Source organism: Gallus gallus, chromosome 5 (assembly GCF_016699485.2).
Source record: "Gallus gallus isolate bGalGal1 chromosome 5, bGalGal1.mat.broiler.GRCg7b, whole genome shotgun sequence".
In the NCBI taxonomy this organism is placed as follows: domain Eukaryota; kingdom Metazoa; phylum Chordata; class Aves; order Galliformes; family Phasianidae; genus Gallus; species Gallus gallus.
Window position 1 is genome coordinate 15508818 of NC_052536.1, and position 19396 is coordinate 15528213.

General features: G+C 50.6%; 1 long non-coding RNA gene across 2 annotated transcripts; it reads right to left on the bottom strand.

Moving 5' to 3' along the window:
- Positions 1-1305: 1305 nt before the first annotated feature.
- Positions 1306-13185, bottom strand: LOC121110942. 2 transcript variants are annotated; one of them, XR_005860372.2, is made up of 2 exons: positions 7769-13185; positions 1306-1817 (listed from the first exon to the last, which is right to left on the bottom strand). It is a non-coding gene; the product is annotated as an uncharacterized LOC121110942 (long non-coding RNA). The 2 variants fall into 2 exon arrangements; XR_005860373.2 differs by having other exon boundaries at positions 3304-13185.
- Between the last annotated feature and the right edge of the window lie 6211 nt (positions 13186-19396).

A 19396-nucleotide genomic window follows, 5' to 3' on the forward strand; every position in this document is an offset into this window, starting at 1 on the left:
ATCTATCTATCTATCTATCTATCTATCTATCTATCTATCTATCTATCTATCCATTTATTTATGTGTTCTGAATCACAACAAAATCGCATCGGACTCCTGGTTGGAAGTGTCCCCCGTGCATCCCCCCAGTCCAACACCCCGCTAAAGCAGCTTCCCTACAGCAGGCTGCAAAGGAAAGCATCCAAGCGGGTCTTGAATATCTCCGAAGCAGGAGACCCCACACGCTCTGTGGGCAGCCTGTTCCAGTGCTCTCACGGTCACCCTCACAGCGAAGAAGATATTCCTCGTGTTCATACGGAACGCTTCATCAGAGCAATGAAACCCTCCTGTGAGGATCAGGCTCTGCCATGGGGCTGCCACCGCTGCTGGGACCTGAGGAGGGAGCCTGCAAGAGCTGGGGTGAGAGCACTGCAGGCCGCTGCGTTTTGGCTGCTCGGGAGCTTTAAGCACACGCTAAGGAGGAAACGCACCAGGAGAGAGACGGGTTGGACGGGTTTGGGGAAAGCAAAGTGCCTGCTGACACCCTGGAGGCTTTGGAAACACGCAGGACCCAGCTGAGGCCGGCCAGCCTCGCCTCACCATGAGCTGCGGGCAGCTGGGGGAGAAGGGGTGGGAGATGGCCTCCTGCAGGATGTGGGTGGGCACCTTTGGGTGTCCTCCTCGCAGGCCCTGCGGGGCCATGCAAGTGTCTGCTTCATAGCATCACAGAGCCATTAAGGCTGGAAAAGACCACTCTAAGGCCATCTAGTCCGACTGTCGGCCCGTCCCCGCCATGCCCACTGAGCTGTGTCCCTCAGTGCCACGTTCCAACGCCTCCACGGATGGTGACTCCACCGCTTCCCTGGGCAGCCTGTGCCACTGCAGCACCCCTATTTCAGAGAAGAAATTGTTCCAGATATCCGACCTGAACCTCCCCTGGTGCAACTTAAGGCCATTACCTCCCATCCTGCTGCTGTAATGCAACGAGTGCTACCCTACACTTGCTGGAATCATCCGCACCTCATGTGGGGCTCACCAGGCTTAGGACACCCTTCCCTGCTCAGCTCTGTGCACTGAAGCTGCTGGGACTGGTATGTGATGCAATACATAAGTATGCGGTTGTCACTCGGCAGCTTTAATTGTTTTTCCTTCTTCTTCTTTTTTTTTTTTTTAATGAAGTTTTCTGTTGTTCCGACATATTCCTCGTAATTATTATCTCCTACAATCAGATAATGCAGCTGGCACTGTGTAACACGGGCCATGCCCCGGAGAGCTCACAGTGCAGAAGGAACAAGGATTCATATAGGAAAACAGCAAAAGCTGTTCTCGGGAGATACATATCTTATTTATTAGCTTGGATACTCTTCCCAGATCCTTATCAGACACAGGCTGAGCAGAGGTTCCTTTGCCATCAGTTAGGACGGTTGCCTTTCCCTGTCTTGTAATAAAAAGATTTGCAGTTTGCAATCTTTTTACCTTCAGCACCTTGTAAAGAGATTGAAAATCTCCGGAAAGCTAAAGCTATGGCTGGGAAAACCAAACAGACCTCTCATACTGCTCTTCCAATTTGAAATGACACCGCAATCCCCCGTCCGTGATTGCTCTCTGCCCCTCGAGGCATCCAAAGGGCATAGATAAAGGCATCCATCAGTTCCATGCTGCTCAGCTCTTCCAGCTCCTCGTGGACCAGAGAGACCCTGGAACTCCTGACAGTAACTCCGTGCTGGTCTATTCCTGAAGCTGGTGGCACCAGGGCCATCGGCAGAGATGCAGCCAGCAATAACAATGTTGGGTTTGTGCTCACCTCTTCTTCTCTGGGCTTTCTTCCCAAGTAGCAACTTCACAAAAAAAAAAAAAAGGGGGGAAAAAGAAAAGAAAAAAGAACAAAAGAAGAGAGAAATCTGTCATTGCTCTGAGCAGACGTGATTAGAAACCAGCAGTGAGATGTCACTGTACACCTGAGAAAATGGCTTCTCTGAGCTACTTAGCCCTATTGGAAGCCAAAATTTCACAGGTCTTTATGACACCAGGAGCCATAGCCTTGTGAAATGCCGCTGAGACACACAGCAGGATATGTAGAAAAGATGCACCTTAGGGTTTTGGAAAGTTGCATGCTCATTGTACACTGAGCAGCCACGCTGCCTTCAGAAGTGCAGAGCTATCTCAGCATCCCGAGCAGCTGAATTGCAATCAAGCAGTCCTTCGGTCTCTCTGACAGCTTTCCTGTTGCGGAAGAGGTGGTAACTCTATCCGAGTTTCCCCAAAGAAAATGATGCTGTTGGGCTGATGTGCTCAGGAGCGCAGCCAGAAGTGTCCTTGCACGAAGGCTTCCTAACGAACAGAATACGTTTGCACAAATCCAAACCCAGAAATACAGATGCATCTGGCTCAGCCTGCAGAAGGGCACGTTTCCCCAGCAAAAGGCCTTCCTTCTCAGGTAAATACATCTCCCCCGAAATCCCAGCAATTCTAGGGGAGCCCTGCAAGGAAACAGCTTTCCCCGCACAGTGCCAGTGCCACATGGCACGCTGACTTGCTCTTTCAGCAGAGCCCCCTCCCCTTGAAAGCTGTAACTTAAAGCCGAAGGGAGGACAGTGACCGTGGATGTGGCCATAAATAAACCATGGCCTGTAATTGTGTGACAGGCTATCCTAAAGGCAGGCAGGGCATGCCTGGGAAATGCAGCTCGGGTACCTTGTGCTTTGGGGTCGATCGTGCTTTGGGCCAGGCTGTGTCCTCCTGCGGAGACCTTTGCAGATGTTTGTGGCATTCTTACCAGCCTGAAGGGCTCTGAGCTCACGAGACCTGACCGAAAACCCAGTGATGTCTCAGTGCAAAAGAAAGACGGTTCCTTTTCTGCTTCCTGCTTTAGGGAGTAAAGGATGAATGAATAGCAGGGCTTACAAGGCCAGGACTGAACACAAATCCCCCCGACCACTTCCCTTTTTCCCTCGTGTTGCTCACCCTGCGAACTGCCCATTGCCCTTTCAGACATGGAGCGCTCCTAGGATGGACTTCAGGAAAGTTTGGAGTGCGTGAAGTTTCTTTGGGTTTCTTTAGAAGGCTTTGAACCCGCTGTTATTTTTCTCCCAAGGATTTTATTATGTAATGGTGCTTTTTTTTTCTTTTTTTTTTTTTTGCTGAGAGACAAGATGCTGCCTTGAGTGTAACAAAAGGGCCTGCCTGGAAGAATTTTTTGCTCTGTTTCTAGGACAACAAGAGGAATGAAAAGTAAAGATACCGCAGCATCACAGTGGAGCTGAAACGGGGCTTGGAGCTGCAGAGCTTTGCAGTGCACCACGAACCGTATCCCTCTCTTCTCACCTCAGCCCTGCTTGGCTCGGGTCAGGACTGCCAGGATGGCTCCTGGCTCCCTGCAGAAGGCTGGCCTTTCTCCTTTAAGAACGAGCCTTCTGCAACGTGATACATCTCCCAGCCTGCTTCATCCATTGAAGTACTCATTCTGCTTTTGCAGCCATCCTGGAAATCTGCTGAGCCCTTGTCTTCTGCCACTGCAATAGGAAAAGGGATGCTCAACAGCAGCCTGCAGTATTGCAGCTCCAGACAGCAGCGCTTACGGCTTCAGGGCTACACTGGTTTTCTAACATATTTGGATTGTACCTTGCAGACATACAGCGCTTTTCCAAAAGCAATAACAGCAGCTGCTGTGTCTGTGTGTGCCTATCTGCTTTCTGCACCTGCAGCAGTGGGAGTGGTGAAGGGGATGATGTGCAAAGGTTCTCACAAAAAGCCATGCCCAGGAAACCCACGGCGCAGGTGAATGGGAGCTGAGTGCAGAGGCACTGCTGGGAAAGAGCGGGCGGTGGGATAACAGCCAGAAATCTCAGGGTCCCTCCTAGCACCATCCAGCAGAAACATGCATTGCCTGCTGTCTAGCTCTTGGAAAATCCACTAGTAAAAGCTACATTCAAAGTGGAGGCAAATAGCTGAGAATGTGGATCGGCGCTCTCACAGAAGAAGCAATGAAAGTAGAAAGAAGCGAGGCTGGTAGGCTGCAGCTCCTCATTTCCCATCCAGCTGAGGGGTACGGCCCCTGTGCACGGCTGAGGGTGAGCAGTGCTCTGGCTTGTGTCAGCATCTCTTACTCCTGTCCCCACATGTCAGAGCTCCTCGCTGCAACAGTGAGCTGAGCTGCATGACGCTGGGAACAGCAGAGGAGAAGGCCAAGAAGACGGTGAGTAAGAAGGAAAGAGACAGAAAACAGGAGGTAGAAACAGAAAGGAGATAAGGGCAGTGGTGTCAGGAGGTAAGGCGGGGGAGAAAGGATGCACAGAGCACATCCAGTGGGCTTTTATTTCCCGCCCAGGTGCTGGATAGGATTCTCAATATCTGCCTTCGTTTAGGAAATAGCCCCATTAATTATGTCGTTGAGCATGGGAATGCAGCAGCTCTTTGCCTCCCCGCTTCTGGGGGAGCCTGCGACCCGAGCAGTCCGGGTTTCCCAAGCATTTAGCAGTGTGGTCATGCTAATTTAGTGAGGGGCTTTCAAAGCCTTGCGGGGAAACGCTCCCTCCTTCCCAGAGGCATTGAAAGTTTTGACCTCCTGACCCCCCTTTTACTACGAGGTTCAAAAGCAGCACTGCAGCTGTTAAAGTTTTTCTTCATGCCTCAGTGATTCTCTGATGGGGACAGGGCCACTGTTTATCCAGCCTGACCTCCCTTCTCAGAGCCCGCGATGTCTCTTTCTTGCAGTGCTGCAGGCAGCACAGCCCTGCCTGCCTCCCTCTCTGGCCATTCATTCCCATTGGTGCACTGGTACACCGTTACCCGTTACAAATCCATCCCCCGCCGTGAGCTGGGTTTCCCAGCGCTGATCTGATTTGTCCATCAAGCCGCAGATCCATTTACATTTAATGCACCGTGACTTGTCTATGAAACGCAACCCTCCTCCTGCTCTGATGCTGGGATCCCTTTGGCTTCCAAAAGTCAACAGTCTGCTCCTGGAAAAAAACTCCCGCTAGGCTGCTCTGGGGCCCCACACACACAGCAGAGGCTTCACCCCAAGTGTGTGTCTTGTTTCAGGATGGCAGCTCCTGTGTCACTCCCCCAAGGGCTGGTGGGCCCTGGCCTGGCTTGTTACTGCCCTATCTTGGGTACTGCTGTGCCAAAAGGCCTGGAGCCTGCTGCCTGTCCTTTGCACAGTGCAACCCGATGGTCACAGTGCTGGGCAGGGGGCGGTTGGGTTAGGATGCAAAGTGACACACGAGGAGGCAGAACAGGAACAGTCCGTGAACTTCTCCTGCCTGTGGGATTAACCACATCCACGCTAGCAGATTAGGGTCATTAACATAGTCATTAAAAAAGGGAGAGTCCCACTGTGAACAATGACAGGTGCTTCAGGCCGCCAGGTGCTTGCCCCAGTGATGGAGGCCGAGAGGTAGCAGTGGTCACCGCAGGGCAGACATCTCCAGCACAGGGTGAGCCCTCACCCTCCCTGCTCCTTTCCTGCTGCTGGAAAAGCACTCACAGTTTGAATGTGTTCAAGGAGGAGGGCCTGGCCCGCTGTGCTCCCTGTGTCCCTGCTCGGTCATTATCTCCTTATGTGAGCTCAGCTTCCCTAGCTGCAAAGTGGGGATAATGTTTACTTTGCTTGCAGGGGTGTGGAGGAATTATTAATTAATGTTTATGAAGTGCTTTCAGATCTCTGAATGAGAAGGGCGAGATAGGCAGCAAGGATTCATGAGGCAGCTGCAAGGAGTTGTGATGAATTATTGTGATTAAAAGGTAAATTATTGTTATTACTGCATCATAAGCAGATACAGCCATCAGTCCTGGACAACCTGATCTCAAGCTCTGTTAGCTTCTTTTTCCTCCTTCTTCCCAAGAGCAGTGCCTGCACAGCATCGCTGCAGCAACCATGCAGCCTCTCTGCGATGCAGGACCTCGATCAGTGGAAGGCTGAGCACAGCCTTCAGAAGGGCTATAATAACCCCATAAATAAATCAGATGAGGATGAGCCATCTGGCCCAGCTTCTGGTGAGGAGGAGAAGCGTGCTGCACGCAGCAGGCCAGCAGCTGCTGCAGAGGGGCAGCTCCAACCTGCACAGCTGCCCGGAGCTCCCCTCTGCAGCAGCTAGGGCAGGCAGGAGGCCATTCCTTTGCACTGAGCTATCTCCAGGAGCAGACCCCTGTCCAGAGCAAACACACCACAAACTGGCTCCGCCAGCTGCTCGAATGCCTGTTTTGGGTAAGGTAGTGTGAGTGCACAGAGGTGATCCTGCCCTTTGTGAGTCTCACCTCACAGCTGGGCTGGGATAAATGCTTGTGTGCGTGCCCCTGGCAAACGTGAAACAAAAAGTGTTTGCTCAGAAAGGCTGAAATCACCAGCCAGACCTTGCACTGGAAATAGGTTAAGGTGCAGGGAAGCAGCTACAGGCATGCAGGAACTCGAACCTATGCTTGCTTTCCCATGCTTTCTGCCCAGGTCAGACTTGGCCTGAAAGCTGTCTTTAAGATGTTTGGCCATCTCTGCCTTCCCCAGCTCAGCTGCTTTGAAACCAAACCAAATGTGACCTGATTTAGAACAGCTTGGGTAATGTGAACCCGGCCTTACACCAGCAGGTTTTTCCTGTTCTGGCTTCCCTGCCTCTGTTTGCACAGAGAGGGCACCCAAGCCTGCAGGAGCAGCTGGGGAGGAGCACGACTTCCACCCTTTGGGCCACCTTTTCCTGCTTTTTTTCCCAGCCCATTTGCTGCACCTCAGTGGCCACCTGTCAGCGTGCATTGACATAAATCCCTGTAAATAGCCACAGCCAGACCCACATCCACTGCCCCCCCATGTCCTTGCAGTGCTGGAGGTAGAAGCACAGAATCGTTAAGGTTGGAAAAGACCTCTGAGATCATCAAGTCCAATCATTGACCCATCACCACCACGCCACACTGATGCAACACTGCATGCGTGCAGACTTCAGTTCAACAGGACAATCACACACGAGTTTGGACTCATCTTCTAATTCAGTCCTGGGCAGTGAGTTTTTAACTCTCCCATCTGCGACGTGGGAAGAAGAGTTTCCATTCACTTCCTTTGGCCAGTGGCCTGTTTATACTGGAAGAGCTGTCTCTTGTGTAAGTGCAATGAAGATAATAACTACCCTCAGCTACTTTAAGTCCTATAAGTGCCTCATATGCAACTGAAATATGGAAATCCTAATACATAAGTAGTTAGAGAGGAGCACGGATACTTTTTCCTCATTCACTGACAATGATTTGTGGTTTTTCCTTTAATTTTAAAGATAAATGGCTATCACCCTCACAGGACTGATTTCTATTTGCTATTGATTTTACGTGAAGATATTTGTCAGGATACTTTATTGGCTCTCCATGTCCACAGTACTCGAGTAGGTCAGGTAATGTGTCTCAGTCAACAGGAATGCACGTGGAAAGCCAGAGATATAACAGATTTTATCACCTACTATGCTGAGAATAAACGGCACCTGATGCCTACAGAGCACCCCTGTCTTCTTAACCCAAGGTTTTCTAGGAACTACATAAATCAAGCAAACAAAGTCACTTTTCCATTTCGTTATGTTAACAGCGTTCCTGAAATAGAAATACCATCCAACAGATGCACATTCAGCATGTATCTTCCTCTCTATTGGAAAGTGAGTAAATTGGCTTTCACTTCCCTAGTACTGAGCTCTTGGCAGTGTTTGAGCACAGCCACCCCCGGCACGCGGCTGTCCGGCAGGCAGACCTAACAAAGGGCAACCTAAGAGAAAAGGAGGCTTTTGGCTGCCCATGCTCACCTCGATTTTCCACCCCGATTCACCTTCAGGCTGGGGGTTATCTAAAGAAGTGGCAAGCGAGTGCAGATGGGGCTTTGCAAGGTGCCCATAATCTCACGAGCCCCAAAACACATTCAAGGATGTGAGCAGGACATGCTGTGACAGCATCTCCCCTTGACATTGGCACCTCCAAACAGCTCCCCGATGGCTCCTGCACACCTCCCCTTATCCTACGGGCAGGCAGACGCCTGGGAAATATGGCTGGTATTCAGAGAAAGCTGAAAATAACCCAAACTTCAGCCAGGATGAAGCTGGGAGCGTGCTGTCCTCAATGAGGGACTGTCAGCCAACACCACGGGTGATGAAATACGCCCGTACCTAAGGGCCTAATCCAGCCCTCTGCAGCCACTCTGGGTCTTTCCTTTGCATTCAAGGGGCTCTGGAGCCCCTCCAAAAAGATGAGGGAACAAACGTAGCCCTGGCAACCCCACCGAGTGCAGGGAGGAACAAAGAGGACCCCCAGGGCTGAATTTGTTTCCATTTTAATCCTTATCTATACCAATCCCCACCATGCATGGAAAGAGGCTTCTCGGCTGTATACATTTGCATTGCTACGGGAGTTTTAAGTGATAAAATGCTTGGCCTATGTATTCAGAAGCAATTAGTGATTCAAAGCAGCCCCAGACAACTTGAAGAGGCCTGGTTTTCAAGAGGCTGCGTCCTGGCTGCAAGGGAAAAGGAAGATTTTTAGGGGAAAAAAAAAAAAAGGTATTGGATGCTTGGAAATGTATTTCAAGTCTCGGTTGGAAAAATAAAGTTTTCCGTAGAAAAAAGTCTTGCCTGTGCCAGAACAGGTGCCAGGCCAAGCAAACCTACTCCAGGTTCTTTTCAGAGTGTGCTGTGCACGCAAGAGCTTATATTTAGGACAAGGTCGCAAGTGCATGCAAAACGCACGGAGCAGCAGGGAACAGAGAGCCACGAGCACTGAGCAAGGGGCTGAAGGCACCCAGCAGGGCTGCTCCCAGGAGGGCCCAATCGCCCCACAGACACAGCTCTGTGAGCATCTCGCTTCTCCTGGCACGTACACGCACCGGCAGGTTTTACCTCCCACTGCTGTGAAGGCGCATGAGAAGTGTGACCCAGAAACACTGCAAAAGCAGAGCACCTGCTGTTTACTTCTTAAATCTCGCACTACGCCTTGGGGCTGTGCTTCTTTTGAAGGGTATGGTTCGGTCTCTCCCTCTGCTTATGGCTTTTAGAGGTCCATCCTGGCTGACGATCGGGTGTGAGACCACCAGGGTAGCACATGCCAGAGCTTCTACCCCCAAAATCAGGTATCAGAGAGCATCAGTGCAGCCTGTCCGGATTCTACCCTCAAACACATCAACACTTCCTCCCAACTTGGTTGGACGTTAGGAGAAAATCCTTTGCTCAGAGACTGGTGAGGCGCTGGTAGAGCTGCCCAGAGAGCTGTGGGTGCCCCACTCCTGGAGGTGCTCGAGGCCAGCCTGGATGGGGCCCTGGGTAGCCTGAGCTGCTGGGTGGCAGCTCTGCCCATGGAACTGGGTGGGCTATAAGGTTCCTTCCAACCTAAATCATTCTATGATTCTGCTGCATGGGACCCCCAGGCTCATGGAGAAACTCAATGCACAAGAATCGGGAGGAGAGGTGGCAGCACTGGTGGGTGTTCAGAGCTGGGATGGGAGCTTGGGGACAGGAGGCACAGAAAGCTCTGTCAGTGATTGTCGAGAACAACTGGGTCAAAATGGAGGTGCATGTAAAGAGGAGCTACCTACTGGCTTCTCCCTTTGCAAATCTCTCCCATGGCCTCAGCCTTGTGCTGCATCACCCAGGCTTGGGGACAAAGTATGTGGCACCGAGGGGATCACCTCTGACCCACTGCGGGCACCCACTTCCTCCCAAGGGATATTTCCTGACTCTCCAGCTGACTTGCACAACAAGTTTGTCCTCTGCCCAGGTGTCAGTGTCAGCCATTCTCCAGCCAGGAGGATGGTATGCTGGGACAGGAGCAGGTGATGAGCCTTGTAATTAGGGGTGGGTGCCACCCACCACCTCGTCCCTCATTTAACACAAGAGATTTATAGCCAAGTCTGTTTAGATTGCCCATACAACTTATCATTTGCACGTATGGCTTTTCATCTTCAAAGCACTTCAGCAGGTGTTTTGCAAGCTTCTCCCATGCCCTCACATGACAAAGCTATTATATCCCTGTACTGTAAAGAGAATGGAAAGGGATGAAGAGAAGCTAAACAGTTTTGGGCATTCAGCCTTTCAGTCCTGTGCTCAGGTCTTCACCTGCACCTTGCTGCCTCCAAGGCTTGAAAACAGCACTGTGGAGCTTTATCCTGTTGCTTTGAGAGCCTTGCTGCAGCTTGGCACTAGTTAACCAGCCCAAAGAATTGGCGTGCAAATACATACACTATTAATGTAGAAAGACAAGTAGCACCCACTCATCTTAACAGCAACATATAGAAGAGAGGAAGGTGTCCATCCATGATCTGGGAGCCATCCTGTGCCACATAGGAAGGGTGTGGGGATGAGCACATGGATCAGGCTGGGCGTGAGAACAGCTTAAACTGCTCATCCCACCTATTACCACTATGGCAGAGCAGCTCTGGAAACGTCAATGGAGCCATATCAACCTGTGCCAGCACTTCTGTTTGTATTGATTTAAACTCAGGAGTATCTGATCCAGTTGCATAAGATTCCTTTAACTTTACAGCTGGCACTCCCAGCTTGCCAAAGGGCCCATCTCATCGTTGGGCCACAAGTTCTCCCCATCGCCAGGACAACCTTGTGCTAAAGACTGCTGTGCTATTTTTTGCTGCAGTTTTTCTCTCTCACTTAACAGGGAGAGGAGAGCTCATTAAAAAGGAGAGAAGGACACACTGCACGTCTTTGTCTCTTACTAATGAAGCCAAATGAACAGGCCCTAGCAGATAGATAATGAGCCACTTAAGCAGGGCATTCCCAGCCCCAGCAAGGAGGACCAGGGCTGGGTGAGGCCTTCCAACTCCATGTCCATTGAATGAGCAATGTTCCACAGAGCCCAAACACGTGTGGAGATGGCTGGCATCTGGGAAATCTTGCCGAAGGGCCACCGGGGCTCCAATAAATGACCACACAAACTCCCTCAGATCCCACATTCATTAAAAGGAAAATGAATGCCTGCTTTTAATTACCTTGTTAATGATGTCTGCTCTTGTAGGAAGCAGGAGTGGCGCTGCTGGTGCCCATGAAGAAAGTAGAAGCTTCTATTGAGTGTTCCTGGGGGTGAGCTCTGTCACAGCACCTCCCCTGGGCCCCACTGGTGTCCAGCAGAGTGTGGGTTGTGCTGTCTGGAGGGTACAAAGTCAGCCTCTGCTTCCCCTTCCTCCCCTCAGGAACTCTCCTCGGTTTGCTTGTAGGTGCCTGGAGCTTAATATATCTTCTTATTTTTTTTAGGAGTTTGAAAAGAAGGAAAAGAAGGCTATGAAGAGAAGGCACAGGCTGACAGACGCGCAGCTCTTACCACAAGTGCACCTCTCCTCTAAGAAAGCAAGAGGAAAACAAACACATTAAGCGTTATTTTTCTTCGTAAGGAGAAGGGGTGATTTCCTGGCCCTGATTCAGCAGTGCCATGTAGAGACAATGACTCCCCTGTCATCACCTCCCAGCTCTGCCTTTGTAACACTGCTAATGGCAGCACACCTCTGGGGAAGGTGCAATTACTTGGGAGTTCACTGCCTCATCGCTAGCAATTACCCAGTTGTCCTGTGTCCAATTAACTCACCCTAATCACCACATCATCACTGCAGACCTAAAACAGCTACTTTCTGCAGTCACCAGTAAATACCATCATTAAGCACCTGGGAGTGAATTTGCTATTAGCCCCGGAGTGATTACTTGCTGCAAACATGCAAACTGAGCAGGGCTGTTATAAAACACGATCCCAGTCAAATAAAATCCCATGCTGTTAGTGAGCAGCAGGCAGGGCTTATTCCATATGACACCAGGAAGGCAAGTTGTTTAAAGGTGAAGTCCTGCCTTGCTGAGGTCGAGCTTTAGCCCATCTGCTTCTTCACCAGCGGTGCTGGGAGATGCAGAGATCTGTGTTTATAGCAGTCTTACAGGCAAAGCCCGTAATGCTGTAAGCTGCCCTATGGAACTGTAAACTTCGGCAACGCTGCACGATGCAGGGCTTTGGTGTTTGTTTCTTTTGTTAACTGACAGCCTGTGCTACGCATTCCCATTTAAAGAGTGAAAAATGATCAGTGTAACAGGCGTGACCCTTCTCCTCTCTTGAACTTCCAGCCCATGGAAGGATCACCAGGTCAGAGGGCTGCTGTGATAATCCTACACCTCCAGGTCATTTCTTCAGCCCCAGGTGAGAACTAACCAGAGCTTTGTTTCCCATCCATGAGGCTGTTTGTGACATTGATTTGGGGGTCTCTGGGTGAGAAATCCTTATCACAAAGGGTGTGACGATAATCAGCGTCGTTATCAGTGGGTGACCTGTTCCTGGAGACACCCAAGGTCAGACTGAATGGGGCTCTGAGCACCTGATCTGGTGTAGGTGTCCCTGCTCGTTTCAGGGGATTTGGGCTAGATGACCTCTAAAGGTCCCTTCCAACTCAAACAGTTCTATGATCAAGGCATGGACCAGAGATGGAGCAGATGCCCTGAGCTCTTGGCATCAGCCTGATGGCCGCAAGCTGTGGTGCTGCTCACGTGTCCTCCCCTGCAGCAGCCAGGGGAGGTTTTCCAGCTCCCAGGAGAGGAGCTGAGATATGGGCTGAGTGCAGCGGAGGGAGGAACCATGGGATCAGCGATGTGTAGGGCTGTGCCTGACTCACCCCTCCATTATACCATCTCCAAACACTCATTTCACTCCATTAATTAGCTGTGCCAGTGTTGCTAATTAATGAGATGTTGCTCAGATGCTCCAGTGCTCCTCTGCTCTCCACTGGCATCAGCTTTTACAAGAGCCCCAGTGCTGCTGGTAGGACCATGACTGTGGTCTCAGACACAGATTTCTCCATTGAGTGAATGGAAGGGAAGAAGGACATAACATTCACGGAAAGCTGTGGGGGTGTTTTTTGTCTCCAGAAAGAAAACATTCAGGCCTCAATTAGGTGCATCATCCCACTTACAGGACTGGGGGCAGTTATGAGGCAGAGCCGCAGCCCTACAGGAGCATGGGGGGAAGCAGCTTTGCAGCCGGCATTCACCCCTTCTTGCTTTTTCAGGTCTACTTTGCCTGTTTTTGTCAGTGCTGATGTCTCATCCTCAGCCATGCAACACCCCACACACTGATAAGGCTGTGTCTGGATGAGTGATTTCTCTTGAATTGGTTTCTTCCTTGGGAGCAGCCCCAAATCCCCAGCCAGCCATTACCAGAGCTGGGAGTCAGAAATAAATCAGCCATTCCAGGAGGGCCCTGCCTCCCTCTGGGTCTGGAAAAAGGCCCAGCATGTATTGATTCAATTCCTCACTTAATGCATGTTTATGTGGAGCAATTCAGAACCGCTCCATCCATTCAAACTCATGTAGTAACATCAGCCACAAAATACAGAAACTCGCTCAGTCCTTCCTAGGAGATCCATTATTCTGAGTCAGCTTCTAAGGAGCAGCAATGAAATCACCCTGGCCTGATGTGCCATGAGTCTGAGGGCAGAAATTGTTGCTATCACGTTTAATGCCTCCAACAAACTCATGCCCATCCCTGTACACTCCCCACAACACCCACTCCTGGCCAAAACAATCATAGAATCACAGAATCGTTAAGGTTGGAAAATACCACTGAGATCAGCAAGTCCACCCCTCAACCCACCCCCACCACGTCCACTGACCATATATCTCAGTGCCACATCTACCCTTTTCTTGAACACCTCCAGGGTAGGTGACTCCACCACCTCCCTGGGCAGTTTGTTTCAACGCATCACCACTCCTTCGGAGAATAAATATTTCCACATACCCAACCTGAACCTCCCCTGGTGCAACTTAAGGCCATTACCTCTCACCCTGGGTCTGTGGTCGGTATAATCCCTTCTTCCACATACTTTTCTTTCTCATAATATTTCCTCCTCAGACACTCGGGCCTGGGTTGAAAGGCTAGGTGGTGGGGACCTTGGCACCAGATCTCCACCTTTTTCTCCTTTTGTGCTCACACCTCAGCATCCTGCTGAGAAGAGACCGTGTTCCACTGCCTCTGCCACCACCAGGCTTGATTTTGCGTAGAAGACCTCCAGCTTCAGGACGCCTTCAGCTGTGACACCTCAAGTCAGTACGTGCTGCTGGAAATGTCGGTCAGGTTTAGAGAAGGAAAGAAGAGGGAAATCAGGTGGCCCCACATCTCCTGGAGGGGAGTAGAATTGGCTTTGGGCTTGCTGAAGGGTTGTCAGATGCCAGCTCAGTTATTTACAGTGGGGAATGCGAGATGCTGCAGAGAGGGAGTGAAATGGAAGCATTCTGGGGCAATGGCTTAGCAAGGCAGAGGGGTGCTGAAGGGTTAAAGGGTTTTATAGAAGCACAGAAGAGACTAAAGGGATTGGAGAGCAAAAATCCAATTAGGAGATCTAACAGGAAGAAGCCAAGCCCTGAAACAATAAAGATAATGGGTTTAGCTGCCAAAGGAAAGATGAGAACGGAGTGGGGAGAGCAGATTTGTGGCGGGGCCAAGAGGAAGGAAAAGTTGTTGCAAAACTATTGGTTTTTGAATTAAGAATTATTTGTCAAAGCAGAGTCACATTACAGCCTCACCTGCAGCAAAGTTCATCTCAGGACCCAAACTGTGCCATCAATCCTTGCTATTATAGCAGGCTGAATGTCCTCAAAGAAGTTTGAAGTTTGAGCCCATCGCTCACTTAATCCCATGCATTGTGCCATGAGAGAACTGACCTCAGCAAGATTTGTTTGCTTGCTATTCTGTTATCTTGCCAATGCATTTTGCCCGGGATCAAAGCAAAGGAAAGAAGCTGGGGGGTGGATATGCTCTGCAGGCATTCCATGTCCCTAAAGGCCCCTCTCTGCAGCCTCAAAGCCAAATGTAACAGAACAACACAGAGAGGGAGCAAGGAGCTGTCAAAGGTCTGGAGCAGCTTCCCTACAAGTATGTGTTGTGCATATCAGTCTGGAAAAGACATGACTTACGACTGTGAAGTCACGTGTGGACTAGAGAAGGCTGGTGGGGATTGGCCTGCAGTCTTTCCTAAGTCTATGATTGTCTTTCCAGTGCAAGAAGTGAGGTCAGCTTCAAGAGGACAGAGGGCAGACCTGGGTTGCTCCTTGCTGAAGGATGCTGTCGTTTGTAGACATTTAGAGAAAGCTCACGGGGCAACAGTCATCAGGGTTAATAAATAGAGACAAGTTGTGTTGAGGAAGAATTTGGGGCTGTGCTCTTGGCTTGTATTAGTGAGGAGTGCTGAGGGGCGCTTGGGGCACAACCTGCCCAGGTGGGCCTCACACCTGGGAGAGATGAGAAATGAGAAGTATGGAGGAGGCAAGGTCCATGGATGAGAAATGTGTGGGAAATTATGGGCTGCCAAGCAATGTGCCCTTGGCAGCACCTGCTGTTCTCTGAATGCTCTCCGGGACACTGGTTGGCCAACCTCATACAACGGAAGGAACTGCGACTGAAGGAACTGGGGCTGTTTAGTACGGGGAAAAGGAGGCTGAGGGGAGACCTTATTGCTGTCTTCCAATACCTGAAAGGTGCTTACAGCGAGAGCGGGGTTGGTATCTTCTCACTGGTGACAGGTGACAGCATGAAGGGAAATGGCCTCAATCTGTTCCAGGGTAAGTTTAGGTTGGATATCAGGAAAAACTTCTTTACAGAAAGGGTTGTTAAGCACTGGAATAGGCTCCCCAGGGAGGTGGTTGAGTCACCATGCCTGGATGTGTTTAAAAACCATTTGGATGTGGTGCGCAGGGACATGATTTAGCAGAGGGTTGTTAGTTAGGGTAGTATGGTTGGGTTGTGGTTGGACTCGATGATCTTTAAGGTGTTTTCCAACCTGAGCAATTCTATGATTCCATGATTCTATGCTCTAACCCAGTACTGGAGTTTCTCTGTACTCAGATAGGTCTCCATGTAGATCCCAGTTTATTCCCATTAGGTCCCCCAGGATCTGTCCTACACAACCTGACACCGAGTGATTTCTCCCTGCAACGCACATCCTCAACCACTCGTCTTCATCAAAGAAGTCATGCTGTAATTTCAGTGGAGGGATAGCAAGCCAGGTGTGGGCTTTTTGGGCCTTTTGGGATCTCATACTCCAACAAGAGATAGAGGTCTCTGCTTAGAGCCACGGAGCAGTTAAACCCATGTGTAGTCTGCATTTTGTGCCTGTTGGGAACCACATACTCTTGGCCAAGAGCAAGCCCAACAGAAGGATCTTTTCAGGCTCTCAAAGCCAAAAACCAATACCTCTGGCTTGCATCTGGATAGATGACTCTTTAGAGAGCATAGCCTCAATGCACAAACCCATGCAGAAGGTGGGATAAACTCATGACATCACTGCTAGGACAGCCTCTCCCCAGGAAATGCTTGTGGTTTAACAGCCAGCTTGGATGCTCCCATGACATCCCACAGCCATGATGCTCAGGGAGCCCGGCTGAGATGCATCCCATGCCACAGCTGAGATCCAGGCTCCTCCAGCAAAGGAAAGGTCGTCATCGCAGCTCGAGCCTCGTTAGCACTCAGCATTGCACTGATTTAAATCTGTCAGAGTAATTAAAGTGGAACAACGCCCCTGGAACAAATGAAAGCAGTACCCTTTGCATTGGCATAGCTTATTCTTCCACGAGGAAGAGAATAACGCATACGGGGTGCCTAAAGGATGTGTTTATATCAAGCGTGCAGCCTGTAGAATAAAAATATTTCCCTTTCAAAGCACCTGTTGCAAGCCTGGCTGATGTTTGTACTCATGAAAGCGTTGTGTGCGCTCTTGAAAAATTAATCCAAAATAATTAAGAGGGAAAATTTAGATTAGATTAGTGGAACCACATGAAATCTTCTTGTACACACTCTCATTTGGAATAAATGCTCCTTTAATTCAGGTTAATTTATAATTCATAGAAAAGAATAATCCTTAATTAAATGGAAGGGAGCATTGTATTCCAAATGAGAACACTGGTGTGGCTCGCGGCTGCTTTTATTGCACCTGATGTGATGGCAGCGGAGCAGAGACATCTGAGAGCTGCACTGTCCACGTCCCTTGGTGCCACATCTCCACTGTTGTTGAACACCTCCAGGCAGTGACACCACCACCTCCCTGGGCAGCCTGTGCCAGTGCATCACCGCTCCTTAGGAGAATAAATTTTTCCTAATATCCAACCTGAGAAAGGGTTACCATTCAAAACAGCCTTGAGAAAGTGGAGAAATAATCTGCCAAACCACCCAGAACAGAATTCAGCAGAACTGAAGGTGAGGCGTGATGCTTTTGCTGGAGGAGCCGGTTGAATGAAGAGAGTATGGAGAACAGCTGTTGAGCAAAGAAGTCTTATAGAAAAGGTGCATTTGGTCACATTGTGTGATATGAGCCAATCACGTCATGTTGGACCAAGTCAGAAGGGTTACTTGCAGGTGTAACCCCCAAGGTGACCCCTCTCCATGTCCCTTCCACTCACCTTCTTCTACTGGCCCTTGACCTGGGTGAGGAAGCAGCTGGGCTGGCTGCTGGTAGTGTGATGTGGCCTGGGTCCCACTGCCTCCATTTGTCCCTTAGCCTTGTTTCTGCTGTTGGCTGCATTAGAGTAATTCTTCCAGCCCTGTGACATCCATGGAGGCTTTTCCTGGAGCTCCCAGCCTGGAGATGAGACTGCAAAATTCTTCCTTCCCTTCATGCCAAAGGCGCAGACGATTACAGTTTCATTTCTGACTCCTACTTATCCCGCCTCTGAGGGATCAGATTAATTGTGGCACACGATCAAAAAGATTGAAACTAGGAAACCAATAAGCAGCTCACTGCAGTCAGCCTGCTGCAAAGCTCAGCTGCAGATAAGCGCTGCAATTTTGCTGCACATTACCCTGGGTTCAGCTCGGCAAGGGAGCAGGAGCCAACCCGTGTGCTTGCAATGCAGCAAGTGCTCCGCCTGCCCTGCCTCAGTGACACCTCTGCTGGGAGAGCTCCGGCTTCGTGGCGAGTCAAAGCAAAGTGTGAGACCCGTGAAAGTGAGCAGAGCTGTGAGGAAGCACACCGTATGGTGCAGGGTTGTGGCTGAGCACTGGGATGCAGAAGGTGCAGGGTGTCCTCAGGTGCCACGGGTGGGCTAATGTAAGACCTTACACCTTCTCTCCCTCCAAGCACCAGCAATGGACTCCCAACCCCACTATCCCTTTTATGGACGCTTCAGGGAGGGGATGGTGCTCTCTGGATCCTGACCTCGCTGCTGCCCATCTCCTTAACGAAGCCTCCCAGGTTCAGCCCAGGCTAGTACAAGACACAATCACCAGCCCGGTTTGCAGCTGTGTTGCTCATCACCAAGCAGCAGCACACACACTTTCCAGCCCCGCTCTGCTCAGCTACAAAACAGCTGAACCCAGGGAGCTTTTCCAGTGCAACCCTTTTAGTGCTGGTGCTGCTGCATGGATTCACCCTCGGTGTCAGCTCTGAGGGGTGGGGAAAGCCCAGCTGTGATGGTGGCATCTGCCACGCACGCCTGCGGCAGCAAAAGGGCTGGAGGGTGCCACGCGTGGCACCCATCTGCTGCTTCATGTTTGGACAGCTCAGGTTGTGCCACCAGCGGACACCTCCTTGTCCCCTAGGCAGCTCATGGGGCTCTAACTCACAGATGCCCATCCGGAGGCACTGCAGGGCCGCATCCTGCCCGCTCCGTCCCTCTCCATGGTAACAGATGGATGCTGCAGTCCCAGCCCCCTTGGCGCTGCCGGGGCGGGCGGGAGACAGATGGCGATGGAGAGGAATCAGGCCCAGATTCTTCGGAGTCGAAGAAATTGCAGGAATCCCTGATTGCCGGAGCCAAGACGCTGACCCGGCACCGTGGGAGGGAGGGAAGGCGGAGACGCGTGGCTCTGCCGAGCCTGGAATAGCAGAGCAGCTGTTGAGTTATCACTTGTAATTATTACGGCATATGGGAGGTAAAGAATAGCTCCAAAGGGGAGAAAAACAAACAAGGAAAAGGCGGGATGCTGCAGGGCTGAGCTGGGGTCACGGGGCTCTTTTCTCCATCAGAACCAGTGGGAAGCAGGGCGGGAGGAGCAGCACGGTGCAGGTGGACACGGTGTCCATGTCAGAGATTTAAATTCAAAAATTAAACTACAAGCCTCTGAAGTACCCATTGCTGGGGGCTGAGAGAACGTTTCGGGCAAGTTTTGATGGTTGCACATCCTATGCAACAGGTACGGATCCGCAGAGATGACAAGGAGGAGACACTATTCATCCTGGCTCACTGTTCCCTGGGCACCTGCTGATGGCTGTAACTGGACATGACACAGGGCCAGGGGTTGGGGTTACGCTGACAGGGTTAGGGTGACAGGGTTGGTGTTAGGGTTTGCTCTGAGCCAGCTCCCACCCTCCCTGCCCAAAGTAGAATCTGCTCAAAGCAGGCAGCCAATGTGAAGCTCTCGTAAGCCTTCTTCAGTCATCTGAATGTGCTAATTGCTCACCCAGGGACTGTTTCTCTTTCCAGCTTTTGTCCTTAAGAGTAAC